The 19,633-nt window shown below is 39.0% G+C and overlaps 1 pseudogene; it reads right to left on the reverse strand.

Moving 5' to 3' along the window:
• Positions 1–7,572: 7,572 nt before the first annotated feature.
• LOC118635332 lies at positions 7,573–12,705 on the reverse strand (annotated as a pseudogene).
• Positions 12,706–19,633: the final 6,928 nt, after the last annotated feature.

Genomic DNA, 19,633 nt, shown 5'->3' on the forward strand with positions numbered 1-19,633 from the left:
TAATCAGTGCAGTGGTATGGGGCCCTGAGCTCAAAGGGCTTTGCACTTAGGGTTTAATACCACTGTGTTAAATTTTTAATAATTTGAATTCCTGCTTTGTAAGTTAAGCCCAAAGTATGATGGAACGATTGAATATGCATTGGGAATTTGAAGTCTTTGCTAGCACATAGTCCCATTTTTCAATGCCTCTCCACCTCCCTGGGACAGATTCTTGGCTGCCCACTCTCCTGCCCCTGAGTACCTTAGTATACAACCTCTTCCTCTTTGTCTCACACAGTAATTGCTGCAATCCTCTGCCCTAATGGGCCTGAACATTGGTGTAGGCAGGTTTGGGATCAGGTATACATGCCCTGCAATATCTGAAGGGTTGGATGTGGTGACAATCATTCTTGTCCCAGGGTAGTAGTAACATAGTTCATTAGGAATGTGACTCAGCAGAGCTTATTGCCCATTCTGATCCAGGTACCTAGTGCACCCTGTTGCAAAAGTTATAACCTTGGTAGTCATCTGCTTAGCATGGTTGCAGCAACTGATCCACTGGAAAGGGATATGCCTGTCTAAATTTAATCACTCCTGATCAGGGTACAATGCATCTGTCCAACAGTTGGTGGACCACAGCATATACATTGAGATCACTGGGCACTTGTGAGGGTCTACACTTGCCCTAAAAATATTCCTGTACCTGAGATGGTATGACATTAAATAGCAAATTTAAAACACCATGGCAAGTTGAAAGAAATACTGTAGTAGAAAGGAAATATATAGATAGATATAGATGATATAGATATAGATATAGATGATATAGATATAGATATAGATAGATAGATAGATAGATAGATAGATAGATAGATGATAGATAGATAAATTTAAGTACCTTTAATGGCATTTTTTTCCTGGTTTTTGAACAAGGCACTTCTCATTTACATATTGCACTGAGCCTACAAATTACATAGCCAATTTTGACTGTTAAAGATTGTCTATTAGTAAAGTATTTTGGTATCCCCTTGAGATCCACCACTTCCTGCATAGAAATAATAAAAGCTGATGAAGTTGTAGCTATCTCCAGTCTCACTGGGGATGTTTAGAGGAGAGGGGACACTTCTACTTGTCAAGGCGATAAATAATAAGTCTATATTTGCAGTTCAGTCTGATGAGGTCTATCTTAATCCCACCCTCCCATCTGTGTTAAGTGTTTCACATCATGAGAGAGGGGCCTAAAAAATGTGGTAGCAGATTATATTCTGAGGTATGAATTAGAAGACCTCAATTTTAAATCTGCCTCTGCCACTGACTAGCTGAGTGTTCTTTAGAATGTTGATCTCCCTCTGGAGACACTGTTTTCTCATATGTGAAAAGAGCAGTTTCAATTAACCTAGTGTTCTCGGGTTATTATATTTCTAGAGAGGTGCCTAAGAGAGGGAGAGGTGAGTGCTAGGCAATGGGGCTATAGATGCCTCACATTTTTTTCACCCAAACCTATTCCATTTTTATGTTCTATGTATTTTTGTTTTGCATTGGAATTCACTTAAATAAATAATACTTAAAAAATTAAAACCCATCATGATCTCTGTGGACCATTCTACTTATGATTCTGAAAGTCTTTAAACTTGAATCCTACAAAGAAGATGGTCTTCATTCCAGAAAGAAATCTTCCATGAGCTTGAACTAGATACTAGAGAACATAAATTCAGGGAGGATAATAAGTTGGAGGGCGAACATCTGGGTAGTAAAAAGCCAAAAAACAAGAACAATGAAAAAAAGGTTCAGGATTCCTACTGTATGTTGAGATAAGAAACATTGTCAAAACCAGGGGATTCAGCTAGAAGCTCATGCTCCAGGAGGTAAGATTTTTCTACCTTTCCTTCATTATATGATATGATATAACTAAGTCTGGTGGACAAAATGGACTCAAGAAGGAAAAAGATTAGTTATGAGTGAATTTTAACTGATAATTTTTTGAGCCTTTACCAGTTTCTAATCCCTATGCTAGACATTGGTGGGAGATGAAAAAAGTAACCAAATATAGCACCATCTTTCCACAGGGTTTTAGTATATGTGAGCAAAATAGAAATTCTGAAAATTTCACAGAGTATTTTATAAGGCCAAGTGTCATATGCTACAATAAATGTGCAAAGTACAGTGGGGAAACTGTATGAATACTTACTTCCATCTGAAACATCAGGAAAAATTATCTGAAAAAGAATATGGGATTTAAGGTTAGACTTTAAAAAACTCAATAGTACTTGGAGAGACAGGATATGGAGAGCTTTGCATGCCAAATTTAGGAGTTTGGAATTTATCTTAAACACAAAGAGAGGCATGAAAAAGTTTTAAGCAGTGTGCAAGGTAGGAGAAGGATGATCTGGTTGCATTTACATTTAAACCACTGTAGTTGTTATGTAAAAAGTAGATTTAATAAGATTAAGGGTGTATTCAGAGAGAAAAATATTTCCCTAATCCAGGCAAAAGATAAATGGAGTGTGCAATGATCTGGGACAATGACAGTGGCAGTGGAGAAAAAACTAATTCAAGAGGCATTTGGGAGGAGAAATTGACAGGATTTGATAATTATGGGATATAGAAAGTTGAGAGGGAGGAAATATCAAGAACTGACTCAGGTTTTGGGATTAAGAAATGGGGTAGTGTCAGTTACTTAATATTTCAGTTTTTGAAGGTTAAATTTGAAAAGCCTGAGGAACTTCCAAGTGATGGTTTAAGCTGGTAGCTGGATATAAATATTTGGAGCTCTAAGAAAAGTGGTATTCACATCTCACATCTGGGACTTAGGTGTTCTTGGCCAATGACTACTAAAGCTAGACAGTTTCTCAGAATAGAGACAGAAACAAAACTATTCTTGAGGCCCCAAAATTGTGTCTGACCTAAATGTAGATAAATGCTACTACTTTCTGTTTTTCCTTACAGCTTGAACCAATTAGACTATTTTCTCCCAACTAGTTGTTTGATATTGATCATTTTCTCTTCTGTAGGCCTGGGTTTACTCATCTATAAAAGTAATATATTAAGTTTTATATTACTCAGATATAGGATTATATGTTTTTAGGAAGTCTGTTTTTTGATATATTTAGACAAGATAGCAATATCTATAAATTGTATGCATCATTACAAATTTTGAGGACAACAAACCAAGCCATACTGGCTGAATATCTTTAAGATTTACCCCTATAAATCTCAATAATTGTACATGTCAATTACAGGCACACACTTCACAGCCTCATAGTGGCAGTGATGATACAGCATTTGGAAAATACACTTCTAGGAGACTTTTGAATTCTTATGAAAGACCTGGACTGAACTTAGTTCATCTTAAGGGACACCAAGTACATCCAAGATATAAATACTTATGTGGCTGATTCCAAAATGGCGGTGGGGTGAATGGAAGCTACACAGACCATCTCCCAGGACCAAACTGGAAATACAATGAAAATAAAGACAAATCATCAGGAAAAGGCAACAGAAAAGCAGCTTGAAGGACCACATAACCAGGGGCACTAATTAAATCCTGGTAGGCTTGTGGAGATGCAAAAGGGGGGCTGGGAGCCTATGGTTCGCAGAAGCCTTAGCTGGGAGCAGGGCCCTGGCAGTGAGCGGTGACCTCAGCTGGGGGCAGCGGCCTTGGCTGAGAGCAGCAATTCGGGTTAAACTCCCACGTGGTTTCACAGTGCAGAGCCAGGACAGAGGCTAAAAGAGCAGCAGCCACTTACCATGGGCTCCAGCAGAGGGAGGGCAGACTGGGCTGGAACTGTGTGGGGTCACTTTGGATTTGGAGGGCACTCAGAGCTTTTGCTGACTTGCAGCCATGCAGGACTTTGGTCATTTTACACCTTCCCAGGGCTCTGGAGAGAGGTGGCGGCCCCTCCCTCAGAAATTCAACCCCACCCAGTGGCAGTTGAAATGCTAATTGAGGTCCATTAACAACCAGCATCTGCCTCACCCTCAGAAAATCCTATTACTCTGAGCACCTGAGGAAGTTTTTCATTCAACTCAGAAGTCAAGACTCTTCAGGTAATCTCTACTGATAGCCTCCAGGCAAAAAAACTAGAGGATAACTGTACCATTCCCTGGGCTAGCAAATTTAACCAGGAAAGTAAGACGTGACAGTGGTGTTGAACTTTGGTCCTCCCTGCCTCATACAAACCCAGGAGAGGGAGCCACAAACAGAAGAACACCAACACACACAGGAAAAATTTGGCAGGATCCAAAGCCCACTGTGATAGCCAAAATGCTAAAACACAGAAACAAAAGCCAATTGAAAGAACAAGAGACCTCTACCGAAGAGGAGATAAATTAGGTGCAGTTAAGCAAGTTAACAGAACTAGAATTCAGAGCCATGATCTTGAGGAAGCTCAACAGCCTGGTACTGGCACAAGAACAGGTATATAGACCAGTGGAACAGAACAGAGAACCCAGAAATGAACCCAAGGCAATACGCTCAATTAATATTTGACAATGGTAGCAAGAGCACACAGTGGAGTAAAGACAGCCTCTTTAATAAATGTTGTTGGGAAAATTGGACAGCTACATGGAAAAAAATGAAAGTAGACCATCAACTTACACCCTACACAAGAATAAACTCAAAATGGATAAAAGACTTAAATGTGACTCATGAATCCATAAAAATCCTAGAAGAAACTGTAGGCAACAAAATTCAGACATCACACGAAACAGAATTTGCACTGATATATCACCTAAGTCAATAGAAACAAAGGAGAAAATGAACACATGGGACTACATCAAACTCAAAAGCTTCTGCACTGCAAAAGATACCCTCATGAAAATGGAAAAGCTACCCACTGAATGGGAGAGTCTAATTGCCAATAATACATCATATAAGGGCTTAATTTCCAATAAAGATAGAGTACTCATACAACTCAACAAAAGGGAGACAAAGAACCCAATTAAAAAATGGGCAGAGGAACTAAATAGACACCTCTCCAAACATGACATACAGATAGCTAAGAGACATATGAAGAAATGCTCATCATCACTAATCATCAGAGAGATGCAAATTAAAACAACAATGAAGTATCACCTCACACCTGTCAGAATGGCCGCCATCAGCAAATCACCAAACAACAAGTGTTGGCGAGGGTGTGGAGAAAAGGGGACTTTAGCACACTGCTGGTGGGAATGCAGACTGGTGCAGCCACGATAGAAAACACTATGGTGAGATCATATGAAATTTGTCTTTCTCTGCTTGGCTTGTTTCACTCAGGATGATACTTTCCAGGTCCCTCCATGTAGTCTCAAAGGACAAGAGATCTTTCTTTCTTACCGCTGCGTAGTACTCCATTGTGTATATGTACCACAGCTTTTTAATCCATTCGTCTACTGATGGGCACTTGGGCTGTTTCCAGATCTTAGCGATTGTAAATAGTGCTGCTACAAAGATGGGGGTACATATATTCTTTCTGATTGGTGTTTCAGGCTTCTTAGGGTATATTCCTAGAAGTGGGATCACTGGGTCAAATGGGAGTTCAATTTTTAATTTTTTGAGGTGACACCATATTGTTTTCCATAGTGGCTGCACCAGTCTGCATTCCCACCAACAGTGTACTAGAGTCCCCTTTTCTCCACACCCTCGCCAACACTTGTTGTTTGATGATTTGTTGATGGCGGTCATTCTGACCGGTGTGAGGTGATACCTCATTGTTGTTTTGATTTGCATCTCTCTGATGATTAGTGATGATGAACAAGCCAAGCAGAGAAAGACAAATTTCATATGATCTCACTGATTTCTGGAATATAATGAACATAACAGTTTGAGGACAATCCCCTAAGGAGTGGGGAGCTGAGAGAGGGATGAACAACAGAATTTATATGCATATAGGCATGAACAGTGGACATGGACAACAATCGGGGGAAGGGGCGGGGAGGGAAGGGGGAGGGGGGAACCACTGGGGGAAAAAAGGAGAATCATTTGTAACAAAAATTATTCAATAAAAAAAAAAAAAAATAAAAATAAAGACAAAAAAAAAAAAAAAGAAAACACTATGGTGTTACCTCAAAAAACTAAAAACTGAACTTCCATTTAACCCAGTGATCCCACTTCTAGGAATATACCCTAAGAAACCTGAAACACCAATCAGAAAGAATATATGTACCCCCATGTTCATAGCAGCACTATTTACAAAAGCTGAGATCTGGAAACAGCCCAAATGTTGATCAGTAGACGAATGGATAAAAATCCTTGATACATACACACAATGGAGTACTATGCAGCAGTAAAAAAGAAAGATCTCTTATCCTTTGAGACGACATGCTGGGATCTGGAAAGTGTTATCCTAAGCGAAACAAGCCAAACAGAGATAGACAAGTATCTTATGATCTCACTTATTTGTGGAATAAATATAATGAACATAACAGTCTGAGGAATTGGCTAGCCCCAGAGACATGGAAGTAGGGTACAGACTGACTATCCCCAGAAGAGGGTGTGGGGGGGGGGAAGATAAACCACAGAACTTATATGCATGTATGCATGAACAGTGGACATGGACAACAAAGCCGGAGAAAGGGCAGGGAGGAATGGGGAAGGGGGAATCAGTGGGGAAAAATGGAGAAACATCTGTAACAAAAATAAATACATTAAATTTTTAAAAAGGTCAATTACTTTAAAAAGTAAAAAAAAAAAAAAAATATGCAGTAAAACAAAGGAATTTGTATCCCAATTACCATCGTGTTCTCTTCTATAACATAGTTAAATGACATCGTGTTCTTACCTTGTTATCTTGGCATTATTGTAACTCATGATTGATGTTATATCATTTTGCAACACAGATAGACATATTCATACCTACATATATATTTTTCTCAAAATATTTCTGATGAGAGAGTTATTTAAGAAAATATGGCCCTGGCCAGTTTGGCTCAGCGGTTAGAGCGTCGGCCTGCGGTCCGGAGAGACCCGGGTTCGGTTCCCGCTAAGAGCATGTACTTCGGTTGCAGTTTGTCCCCGGCCCTGGTTGGTCGTGCGGGTGGCAGCCACTCGATGTGTCCCTTCACGTCGAGGTTTCTCTCTCTCTCTCCCTTCCTCTCTTTCCCTCCCTCTCTACTCTATCTGTACAAAAAATGGAAAAATATCCTCGGGTGAGGATAAAAAAAAAAAATTAAAAAAAAAAAAGAAAAGAATATATGCACTACTTTCATATAATTTCCTCCTATTGTGTTGCTATTTATCAAAACCAGTAGTTCTCAACCTGTGGGTCACGACCCCTTTGGGAGTTGAATGACCTTTTCACAGGGGTCGCCTAAGACCATCGAAAAACACATATTTCTGATGGTCTTAGGAACCGAGACACTGCTCTTCCATCTATCTCCAGGGTGTTCTGCCCACATGCACATATGCCCAGGTACAACATGAGGAACTGTATTAAAGGGTCACAGCATTAGGAAGGTTGAGAACCACTGATCTAAACAACTACTTCTACACACTTAAAAAGAGCAATTTAATTGTCCTTAACAAGGCTTCATTTGCAGGCAAGGAAAACACTGTGAATAGAACTGTGAACAAGTCTTCATAGAATGTATCCCATTCATGAGACACAAAAGGGAAGACTAGGGAATCTGCCTCAATATTTTACATAGAGCAACTTTCACTTTCCTGTTTCTCAAACTGTAGATGAGAGATTTTAGCACGGGGACCACCCTTGTATAAAACACTGAAACTATCTGATTTTCTGAATGTGATTCATGTTGAGAGGACTGCAAGTCAGTGTACATAGTTAGTTGTTCCATAGTACAGGCCAACAGCAGTAAGTGTGAAGCACAGAGAAAGCTTTTTGTTTGCTGAATGCTGAGGGAACGCTAAGGATAGTCATGATGACAGACATGTAAGGAACAAGAATTATCGCAATGGAGGTGACGAGGGTGGTTCCCTTGAAGCCAACAATCAAGATCTAGGTGACCCATGTGTCTAAGCCAGTGCTTACTTAATAGTAGAGAGATATCATACAAGAAGTGGGGAAGGATATGTTTTTGACAGAAGAATGGTTGTGTGATGGAAGTTGTCACAGAAACCATGTTTTACCCATCAAGGTAGCATCCTGCTACCAAGAAGAAACAACAGACTCTAGACATGGTGATGTCTAGCAGTGGGTGACAGATGGCAGTAGAGCAGTCTTGGCCATGGGAGCCAAAAGGTTGCATTCAGCACAGGCAAATATGAATAAACCCATTTGAGTCACACATCCAAGGAAAGAAACAGACTGCAACTTATATAACAAAATTTCTTAAAGTTTTTGGCATTGTGAAGGAAAAGAAATAGGCATCAAGAAAAAGCAAATTAGAAAGGAAAAAGTTCACCCTGGTCAGTTTGGCTCAGCGGTTAGAGCGTCAGCCCATGGACCAGAGAGTCCTATGTTCAATTCTTGCTAAGGGCATGTACCTTGGTTGCAGTTTGTTCCCGGCCCCAGGGGGTTGTGTGGGTGGCAACCAGTTGATGTGTCTCTCTCACATCGATATTTCTCTCTCTCTTTCCCCCTCTCTCCTTCCCGCTCTATCTGAAGATAAATGGAAAAATGTCCTCAAGTGAGGATAAAAAAAAAAAGAAAAAGAAAAAGTTCATAAGATGTAGAGGCAGGGACTGACTCTGATCAGAACTACCAGGCCTAAATTTCTGAACACTGTGACAATAAAAACAATAAGGAAAACTACAATAATCAGGATCCCAAATTGAGGGGTATCTGTCATGCCATGAAGGATGAAATCAGTCACTATAGATGAATTCTACACCGACACAAGCTGGGCATTATTCTTGACTAGTTAAGAGCTCTTTAAATACACTTTAAGTGAAAAAAAAAATAATAGAAAACTGGTGACAAAGGTAAAACAGTCTCACTCAAAACACACACATCTACAACACTCTCCAACTCTACCCTTCATCTACATTCTCACTTTAAATGTCTTCCCAAATAGTATCACAGTTTCCCAAGCTTAACATTGAGACAGTAAACATGGGAGGGAAAAGGGAAGAAAAAAAATGAAGTAAAAAAAATTCAGAAAGTAAAAGGAACATAAATAAAGAAGAGAGTAGAGGCTTAGCATGCAAAAAGGCACCTAATATTTGTTGAAGGAATGAGTAAGAGAGGGGAAAAGAAAATGAGTGTCATCAAAACTTGTATTTTACCGATACAGCACTACAAACTCAGAAAATTTGGGGATATGGAATTCCATCTCACTCTCCCAAATCAAGCACGAAGAATATGAGGTAGCAATAGGGTAAGCATGTCAACTTATTTCATCCTGACAGACACTGCCCATTCAGTATTTGTGACATTATTTCTGAAATAGTCGAAGTCGCCAATACTTACTATTCTGCTTGGCCACTAGAGGGTTTTCTGGACCTTTATCATCTTTGCTCTGGTAGATTGTTGCCGAATCAGAATGCCCCTAAATGGCTATCAGAAATTGAACATAAGTCTGAAGGTATCAATTCAATCCTGTGAAAGAGCAACCAAAGGATTCATGGCTAATCATCACCTGACTGATTCTTCTAACCAAGATTGGGACAAAAGTAACAAAACTGCAAAACTAGCAATGAATTACACATGAACTTGTTGGTCAGATCAGTTTGAACAAGGGACCAGATTACAAAAGGGTTAGAGTCAGATAGCACTGAAGCTAGATGCTTGGACTCTGTCCCTCACTTTTTTGATATTAGATGTATCTTACAGTATCTCTAATGCTGGCTTGCTGCCCCACACAAATGCCTGGTTTTGGCCCTGGATAAAGCACCATAGAAGAAGGGATAAATCTATACAGATCCATCTCCATTTATATATCCTTAGCTAAATCAGAATCCCTGTTATTTACTGGATAGCCATCAGTGAGGGGCATTTAGAAGGGATTTCTATATTTGGTGAGTGGTTGGATGAGGAGACCTCAAAAGGCTATCGTAACTTTGATTCCAAAGAAAACCATGTTTCAATTAAACACAGATTTTTTTTTTTTTTGTGAAGTAGTCAATATATCTGATTCTGAAGCCATATGGACCTATTTGAATCCCAGTTTAGGAGATCACTGGTTCTATGACTTGGGACTTAATCTACCTAAACTTTAGTTTACTAATCTGTAAAAGAAAGGCACTAATAGAACGGATGTCATGGAACAATAGTGAAGATTAAATGAAATAGTCTAAGTAAAGCACTTGGTACATATTAGGTGCTCACTGAATTCTACTTTCCTCATTCTTTCATGATTGCTCTGGCTGATGAATAATCCCTATGCTCCACCCCTAACCATTGTACACACACACGTACATACACACACACACGCACACACATTTCAGCCAGAGCAGATGAAAGAAGAGCCTTTTACTTGTGGTAGTAATTCACTCCTTATTGCTCCACCCAAAGTGTTGAAATGATCTGCTGCCGCGAATCACAGCAGTCTGCCCAGAGGAATATTCAATAACTTAAACCTCTAAATAAGAAGATTGGAAGAGAAAATATTGGGCTGAATAGAGATAATGGAAAGAACACTGCTTTCAGAGACAAATATATGAGTTCTGCTCCTGGCACTAATTTGTATTGTCTTTCAATAAAAAGACCACTTAAGCTATTTGAGCACCGTATTTTCTTATCTCAAAATTAGAAAAAAAGATATCCACTGTACTTCTCTGTTAGGGTTGGCATGAGGATCAAATAAGATAATGAATGTGAAAGTACTTTATAGCCCTGGCTGGTTTGGCTCAGTGGTTAGAGCATTGGCCTGCAGTCCAGAGAGACCTGGGTTCGGTTCCCACTAAGGGCATGTACCTCCGTTGCAGTTTGTCCCCAGCCCTGGTTGGGTCGTGCTGGTGGGAACCACTCGATGTGTCCCTTTCATGTCAGTGTCTCTCTCTCTCTCCCCTTCCCACTCTATCTCAACAAAAAGTGGGAAAATGTCCTTGGGAGAGGATTAAAAAGAAAAGAAGAAAGTACTTTATAAACTCTGAAGGGCGATACACTACACATGAAACGGATCCCTATTATTATTCCATCATGGAGGGTAAGAGAGGGAGGAAAAATGCATCAATATGATCATTTTCCACTGCCTCTTTCATCTCCTGTGTATATAGTTGCACTTTGTGCCTTCCCACTCAACCCCTACACACACATTATCTCCTCTGTCTCCCTAGAGTAAAAATTTCAACCTTTGAAATTTTACACAAATATTTCCTGGCTGTTCACATATCTTGAATCATTTTTTTTTTTTTTTTTATTGAATAATTTTTGTTACAAATGATTCTCCTTTTTTCCCCCAGTGGTTCCCCCCTCCCCCTTCCCTCCCCGCCCCTTCCCCCGATTGTTGTCCATGTCCACTGTTCATGCCTATATGCATATAAATTCTGTTGTTCATCCCTCTCTCAGCTCCCCACTCCTTAGGGGATTGTCCTCAAACTGTTATGTTCATTATATTCCAGACTCCAAAGCCCACTGTGATAACCATATCTTGAATCATTTTTTTAAAAGCATGTTTTAATGTTAGGTTTATGTTCTTGAATATTTTTGAATTTCCCATTTTAGGATAACTCTATTCCTTGAAACCTGCATACATTGTAGGCATTCAATAAATATAAGTTGAACGAAAAAGTGACTATTAGTCTTTACACCTGATAAAATCTTTTTTCATTAAAATAAGATAGAGTTGTGTGTTTTTTTTTTAATTTTTTTTTTATTTATTTTTTTGTTACAGATATTTTACCTTTTTACCCCATTGTCACCCCCCACCCCACCCCCCCTCCACCCTGTCCCCGGCTTAGTTGTCCATGTCCATTGGTCATGCATACATGCATATAAGTTCTGTGGTTTATCTCTTCCCACCCCCCCACCCACCATCCCCTCTTCTGAGGGATGTCAGTCTGTGCCCTACTTCCATGTCTCTGGGTCTACTGTATTCCTCAGACTGTTATGTTCATTATATTCCGTATATAAGTGAGATCATGTGGTATTTGTCTTTTTCTGCTTGGCTTCTTGTTGTGTTTTTTTTAATTTATTTTTATTACAGATGTTTCTCCTTTTTTCTCCCATTCAATCCCTCCTCCCATTCTCACCTGAGTTGCTTTTCCTTTCCAAAGGAAATAAACATCCAAAATTAAGGCTTTATTAAGGAAATCATTTGATACACGTCAATCCACACATGGCACCGCATTAACTAGTATCAATATAGCAGCCAGAATTGGTGGATTACCAACATGGGCAGTGTGTTAGATCCACTACCTGCCCTCAAGGAGTCTACAATATAGTAGGGAAGGCAAGTGTGTGTGTGTGTGTGTGTGTGTGTGTGTGTATGAATATAATGTTATAACGTTCTATCATGGAAATAAAGACAAAGAGCAACAGGAACAAAGAAGAAAAGTAGATTGTATTCCATGTAGGTGCAGCAGGGTGGGGGTGAGAAGAAGAAAGGTATTATGGAGGAGGTAGCATTGGCCATGGAACTTGAAAGGTGAGTAGAGTTTGGTGCAAGATGGGAATGGTTAAAAGACATTTCATGAAAGATTCCAAGTGCTCAATAACTGGAGGATGGCCAAACACACTTTTGGATAGTGAAAGGCCAAATGGCTCTATAATCATTAGAAACAACGAAAAGAAATATATTTGTAATATAACCTCAAGCCACATAAAACCATGACTGTACCTGAAAAAAGTCAGATAGGCACTCAGATTGCTGGATATACACAATGTTTGTTTCAGTAAAGTTGCTCATGTTCCATAATTTAAAAAAGTCAACAACAGTATAAATATAAGAGCCAAGGCAAACCAACAATTATTTGCTGTGATCCTAATCTGGTATTAAACTCTCGGAGTCAGGCGAGTTTTGAACTTTGGGTTTCTGTATTGTCTTTAGGAAAGTAAGAGTGGTAGTGCTTATTCCACTTTCACATCTCCAGTGAACACAATGCCACCCTTCACCTTCACTTCTTTTCCCCCTTACATACTAAGCCACCAAGTTCTCTTCTTTGTTTGCCAAAGAAATTGAAATACCTAGTCTTCAAAATCCCTGAGTCATGGAATATAAATTAGGAGAACTCAGAACATCTGTCTTGTTTTACTAACTGTACTGACAGGAAAAAGCAAAAGGCCCCAGGATTGGATACCTTAGTTTACATAAGCTTGGAATTTATCAGCTTTGATTTCTGCCTGCTACATTCTTACCTAAATTTATTTTGTTTCCTCTACAGACATAAAATAGAAATGTGAAAAGCAATTTAGAGTTACTGAAAGAAAAACATGTCCCTCTGCATGAAATTTGTCAAGTTGTGGGTCCCAATCAGACATAAGTTTTTACTGTGTGACGAAAATCTGTGACTCTTGGAAGGGCCTACACCATGGTTTTCTCTGCTCCACTGTAAATGGATGGATTTTAACAAAATGCACAATGACATTAAACTTACCTACAATGTTTTATTATTTTTGTAAAGGGCCTCCTCAGCATTTCACCCATCTTTCCAAAACTGTCTCTTCTGGAAGGGCTGAGGCCTTTAGCTTCTTGGACTTCTATCCATTTAAATAACCACGCATGGGACAACTGTGTGGTATTCACACAAGCAATATACATCATGTAACACATAATCATTCTTCCCTGAGAGAAGCTGAAACTAATTGAAAGGCTGCTGGGTAAATAGGAATTCTTTCTTTTTATTTATTTATTTTTGAACTTATCTTTATTGTTGAATGTATTACAGATGTCCCTCTCTCCCCCCCCTTGAATACCTCCTCCCCAATCCCGCCACCCTCCCACTTTCTCCACACTATTGTCTGTGTCTATTGGTTATGCATATAAATTCTTTGGTTTCTCTATTCCCACCCCACCTCTCCCCTTCCTTTTGAGGTTCATCAGTCTAACAACCAATCTGTACTTCCTAATCCCTTTATATTTTTCACCCAACTCCCCTCCCATCCGGCAACCAACAAAAAGTTCTCTGTATCTATGAGTCTGTTTCTGTTCTGCTTGCTCATTTTGTTTTAGATTCAATTGTTGATAGATATGTATTTATTGCCATTTTATTGTTCATATTGTTTTTATTTTGTTCAAGAAGATCCTTGAACATTTCATATAATACTGGTTTGGTAGTGATAAACTCTTTAGCTTTTTCTTGTCTGGGAAACTCTTTATATGTTCACTGATTCTAAATGATAGTTTTTCAGGATAGAGTAATCTTGGTTGTAGGTCCTTGCTTTTCATGACTTTAAATACTTCTTGCCACTCCCTCCTTGCCTGCAAAGTTTCTTTTGAGACATCTCCTGACAGTCTCATAGGAGCTCCGTTGTAGATAACTAACTGCTCTTCTCTTGCTGCTTTTAAGATTCTTTCTTTATCTTTTAACCTTTTGCATTTTGATGATGATGAATCTTGCTGTGGACCTCTTTGGGTTCATCTTGTTTAGAACTCTCTGTGCTACCTGGACTTGTATGTCTGTTTCCTTCACCAAGTTAGGGAAGTTTTCTGTCATTATTTTTTTAATAGGTTTTCAATTTCTTGCCCTCTCTCTTCTTCTGGCTCTCCCATGATGCGAATGTCATTATGCTTGAAGTTGTCCCACAAGCTCCTTATACTATCCTCATTTTTTTGGATTCTTTTTTTCTTTTTTCTGTTCTGATTGGGTGTTTTTTGATTCTTTATATTCCAAATTGATGGTTTGCTTCTTGGCTTCACCTACTCTACTATTGATTCCCTGTAAATTATTCTTTATTTCAGTTAGTGGATCCTTTATTTCTGGCTGGTCCTTTATTATGTTTTGAGGCCCTCACTAATTTCATTGAGTGTCCGTATAAGCAGTGTTTTGAACTCTGCATTTGTTAGATTGCTTATCTCCATTTCATTTAGTTATTTTTCTGGAGTTTTGTTCTGTTCTTTCATTTGGGACAGGTTTCTTTGTCTCCTCATTTTGTCTGCCTCCCTGTGTTTGTTTCTATGTATTATGTAGAGTTGCTATGTCTCCTAGGCTTCCTAGGGTGGCCTGTTGTAATAAGTGTTCTGTAGGGTCCAGTGGCACAGCCTTCCTGATCACCCAGCTGGGCCCTGGAGGTGTACCCCTCGTGTGGACTTTGCACCTTTCTGTTGTAATTGAGTCTTGATTGCTGTTAGTATGTCAGTAAGAGGGTTTTACTCAGGCTTATCAGCTGCAATGACTGCCTGTGCCATCTAACCACTGAACTCTGACTCCCTTGGATGACTAGCTGTGCAAGGGCCCGCCACATATAGCAAGACTTACTTCAGCAGTGCTCTGGTACTCACTGAATCCACTCATTGAGTGTGTCACTTGTGGAGGTGGTTGGGTAGTGGTGCTTCGATGTGGTCTGAAGCTGTCATTGGGTGTGCTGTCTCTAAGGCAAGATCAGCCACTGCCTGTGTTCTACCCGGCACCACCAAGCATAAGCTACAAAGGCAATCTGCAGATGACTCCTTCTTGTGCTGGGCTTGGAGGTGCCCAGGTGAAGCCAAGCTGTGACCCAAGGCTGGCTACTTCTAGTGCCAGACCTGGGGCCACTTAGCAAGAGGTATGGGGCTCACTGAGACCAGGTGCTGCTTGTTTGAGAGAATTTAGAAAAATCTGAAGCAGGAGCACAAACAGGCCAATCCTATGGTAAAGCCACTGGAAACAGCTTGGATGGGCCTGAAAGTTGGGTGGGGCAGGGCCTTAGAAAATCACCAGGGCAGGGCAAGCAGTGTGAGCCAGGTTGCTGGAGTCCCAGATATGGAGACAGTCTGCCTTCCCTGTGGGAGAAGGGGTCACCAAAGGAACAAAGGTCTTCAGCCTCTGATGGCACTTCTGTCCAGGAGAAAGCTGCCTCTCCAGTTCTCACCCGATGCTAAATAAAACAGTTCTTTCCCATAGCCTTTCAAGCTGCCTCCCCTCCATGCTGGAACTCAGAGTGAGTGGGTCCATACACCGACCCTTTAAGAGAAGCTGCCTGGAGCTCCAGCATCCTCAGCCTCCCTCTGCCTCTGTTCCCATTGGTTTTACAGCTAGAAGTGATGGGGACTTCTCTTCCTGACACTAGAACCCTGAGCTGGGCGCCTGGTGTGGAACAGGGACCCCTTTCTCCTCAGGAAGGACCCTCACAGCTGACGTATCCTCCTGATTTTTCTCCTTCACATGGGGATGTGGGACCAGCCCGTCCAAACCTATGCCCCTCTTACCAGTCTAGATGCATCTGCTTCTTGAATTTCATCTTTGTAGGACTTCCATTCAGCTTGATTTCAGACAGTTCTGAAGGGTTTTTGTTCTATAGTTTAGTTGTAATTTTGATGTCATTGTGGGAGGAGGCCATACTGCGTTTACCTATGCTGTCATCTTGACCTGAAGTCTCTAGGTTCTTTCTTTAATTATATCTTATGTTTGTACTAATGTTAGAAAAACTCATGCCACTTTTTTTTTTATTCAAATCCCACTCATGTCTATTACTACACTTTAAATTTTTAATACCCTGTGAGATTAGAAGGCCATTTTTTGTATACACTTACATATCTGAGCTGATGATCAGGCCTCAAATTAGAAAGAACAATGGGCAGATTGTCTCAAGATCTGAGCTCTGGCCTCAGCTCTGCCACTAACTAGCCATCCAGTCTTTAGCTAATAACTTTCCCTTTCTTGCCTTCAGTTTTCTTATCTGTAAAACAAGAGACTGGACTGGACAATTTACAGGTTTTTTCCACTTCTAACATTCAATAAGTTCAGGTTCACAGACATGTTTCGGAGACAGCCCACTGTGCACAAAATATAGTATCATAAAGTTGGAAATACATTGGATTTTCAGTTAAACAAACTTCAGTCTAAATTTGCATTTACCACTATCAGTGTTACTTTCACCTAGTTGACCTCTCTGAGCCTTACCTCCCTTGGGTATAGAAAGGAAGGAAGTAGTAATACTAACCTCATACGGTTATTGTAATAATTGTATAAGAAGACATCGGTAAAAAACATGACACACCATATTGGTTTCCATAGTGGCTGCACCAGTCTGCATTCCCACCAGCAGTGTACTAGAGTCCCCTTTTCTCCACACCCTTGCCAGCACTTGTTGTTTGATGATTTGTTGATGGCAGCCATTCTGACAGGTGTAAGATGATACCTCATAGATGTTTTAATTTGTATCTCTCTGATGATTAGTTATGTTGAGCATTTCTTCATATGTCTCTTAATCATTTGTATGTTCTGTTTGGAGAAGTGTCTATTTAGTTTTTATGCCCACTTTTTAATTGGGTTCTTTGTCTTCTTTTTATTGAGTTGTATGAGCACTCTATATATTTTGGAAATTAACTCCTTATCTGATGGATCATTGGCAATTATTCTCTCCCATATAGTGGGCTCCCTTTCCATTTTGATGGTTGTTTCTTTATCTGTGCAGAAACAATATGGTGATTCCTCAAAAAATTAAAAATTGATCTGCCATTTGACCCATTGATCCCACTTCTAGGAATATATCCTTAGAAGCCTGAAACACCAATCAGAAAGAATATATGTACCCCTATGTTCATAGCAGCACTATTTACAGTTACTAAGATCTGGAAACAGCCCAAGTATCCATCAGTAGATGAGTGGGTAAAAAAACTGTGGTACATATATACAATGGAAAACTATGCATCTTTTAGAAAGAAAGATCTCTTATTCTTTGAGACAACATGGAGGGACCTGGAGAGCATTATGCTAAGCGAAATAAGCCATTCAGAGAAAGACACCACCACATGATCTAACTTATTTGTGGCCTATAATGAACAAAATAAGCAGATGGATAAAATAGACCCAGAAACATAGAAAGGATTACATTTCAGACTGACAGACCTCAGAGAAAGGGGTGGGGAAGATGGATCAGATAAACCAAGTAACTTATATGCATGTAAGCATAACCAATGGACATAGACAACAATCCTGGGGTGGGGCAGGGGGGATGGGAAAGAGGGTGTCTATGAGGGGAAAAGGAGAAACATCTTTAACAAAAATTGAAAAAATATATTTAAATATATTTCTAGCTCTCAAAATAACTGTCTAAATGATGGACTCATTATATCTAGTAAATATGCTTTTAAATATAATACATAAAATAAAATAAACATGGACCTTCTCTACTTTCCCAGTCAAAGAACAAATTAACAAGAGTATAATCACTATGTTAGCAACCTGATTTTATATATAAGAACACAGAAATTATATGACTAGTCCAAAGTCACATAGTGAGTTAATGACAGAACTGAATCTAGAACCCAGGGCATCTCATCTTCAGGTCAGTAGATTTTACACACCAAACTGATACTCTTTTAGACTACACTGCACTGGTATTAACAGTTTGTGGTGTCAGGCAGTAATAATGATGATGATAATAATAATAATAATAATAATAATTTTAATTTACTCAATTACTTAGCTCATATAGGCAAGAAGAGAAAAACATATTTCTAAAAATCTAAAACTCAGGTTAAAATATTTTTTTTGCTAAATTTTGAGCCAAAATAGCCAAATGAAAACACTTGGGTAGTTGCACAAAAGCAGGTCAAATTAATGTCAATGCTTGTTGCCCCATATCTAATATATTTTCCTCCAGTTAGTCTGACCATCTGAGGAGAGGGTACCACTTTCCATCTAGCCTGAAACCTAAAATTCACCTTTAATACCTTAATACTTCTTTCTTTCTCTACTCTTCCTTTATTCAAAAGTAACCAAGTCCTTGAACTCTAACTTCTAAATTCCTCTTGACTCTGTTCAATTATTTCTACCCCCTCTGCTAGTTCATAATATTTTCTCACCTGCACTGCTGAAATAATCTAACTGATCTCTATTTGGCTTTTCTTATTCCTACAAAATAAATTTATTATGTATAGCTAATTGATATTTTTAAATGAAAAAGTGAATATTTATATACTATTATTATATATCTTGTCTTGTATACCTTTTTTTTTCTTGAGTCACTAATTATTTCATTTTGATTTGACCAATTTGCTGCATAATTATTTTTTGTCACAAACAGTATTAGATGTTATGACTACAAATATCATTTTTCTCAAATAATAAAATGTCAGGTTAATTACTCTAAACATATTTATGAAGAGTTTATTATGTCCTAGGCAGTAGGAATACTTAGTGAACAAGATAGCAATATCCCTATTTTTTAAGAAGCTTGAATACTTGTGGACAGAGATACATAATGAACAAATATATAATATAATGAAAATATTAGAATAAATATGTTAAATGCCATGATGACAAAAAAGGTTTCTAGTTCAATGTAGTGGATTAGACACTCATGTTTATCTATAAATTACATAAAAGGACTATTTGTGAGTCATAAACCCATCAGGTAAAAGAAAAACAGGAAAGAATATGAGAACAGCATTATTTTAGGAAAAGTAAAGCATAAGAACAAATATTAACTGATTAGCAGACATAAGAAACCTAAATCCTAAATCAGCGGTGAGAAAATGAACACTATAATTTGTAACAACGATCTTGCCAGAGGCTCAGAAATTGGCAGCATCAGGCCAGAATCAAATACGTCGGTAACAGAGTAAAAGTGGAGCCCAAAACATGTGAATTTGATGAAAGATGGTTTCTGAAGCAATTAGTTCACCAAACCCTCTCTTTTATTCTTCACAGCTGGGTGATTCTCCTATATACTTCCCTCTCACAGAAGACCAG

Source organism: Molossus molossus, unplaced genomic scaffold (assembly GCF_014108415.1).
Source record: "Molossus molossus isolate mMolMol1 unplaced genomic scaffold, mMolMol1.p scaffold_m16_p_2, whole genome shotgun sequence".
NCBI lineage: Eukaryota > Metazoa > Chordata > Mammalia > Chiroptera > Molossidae > Molossus > Molossus molossus.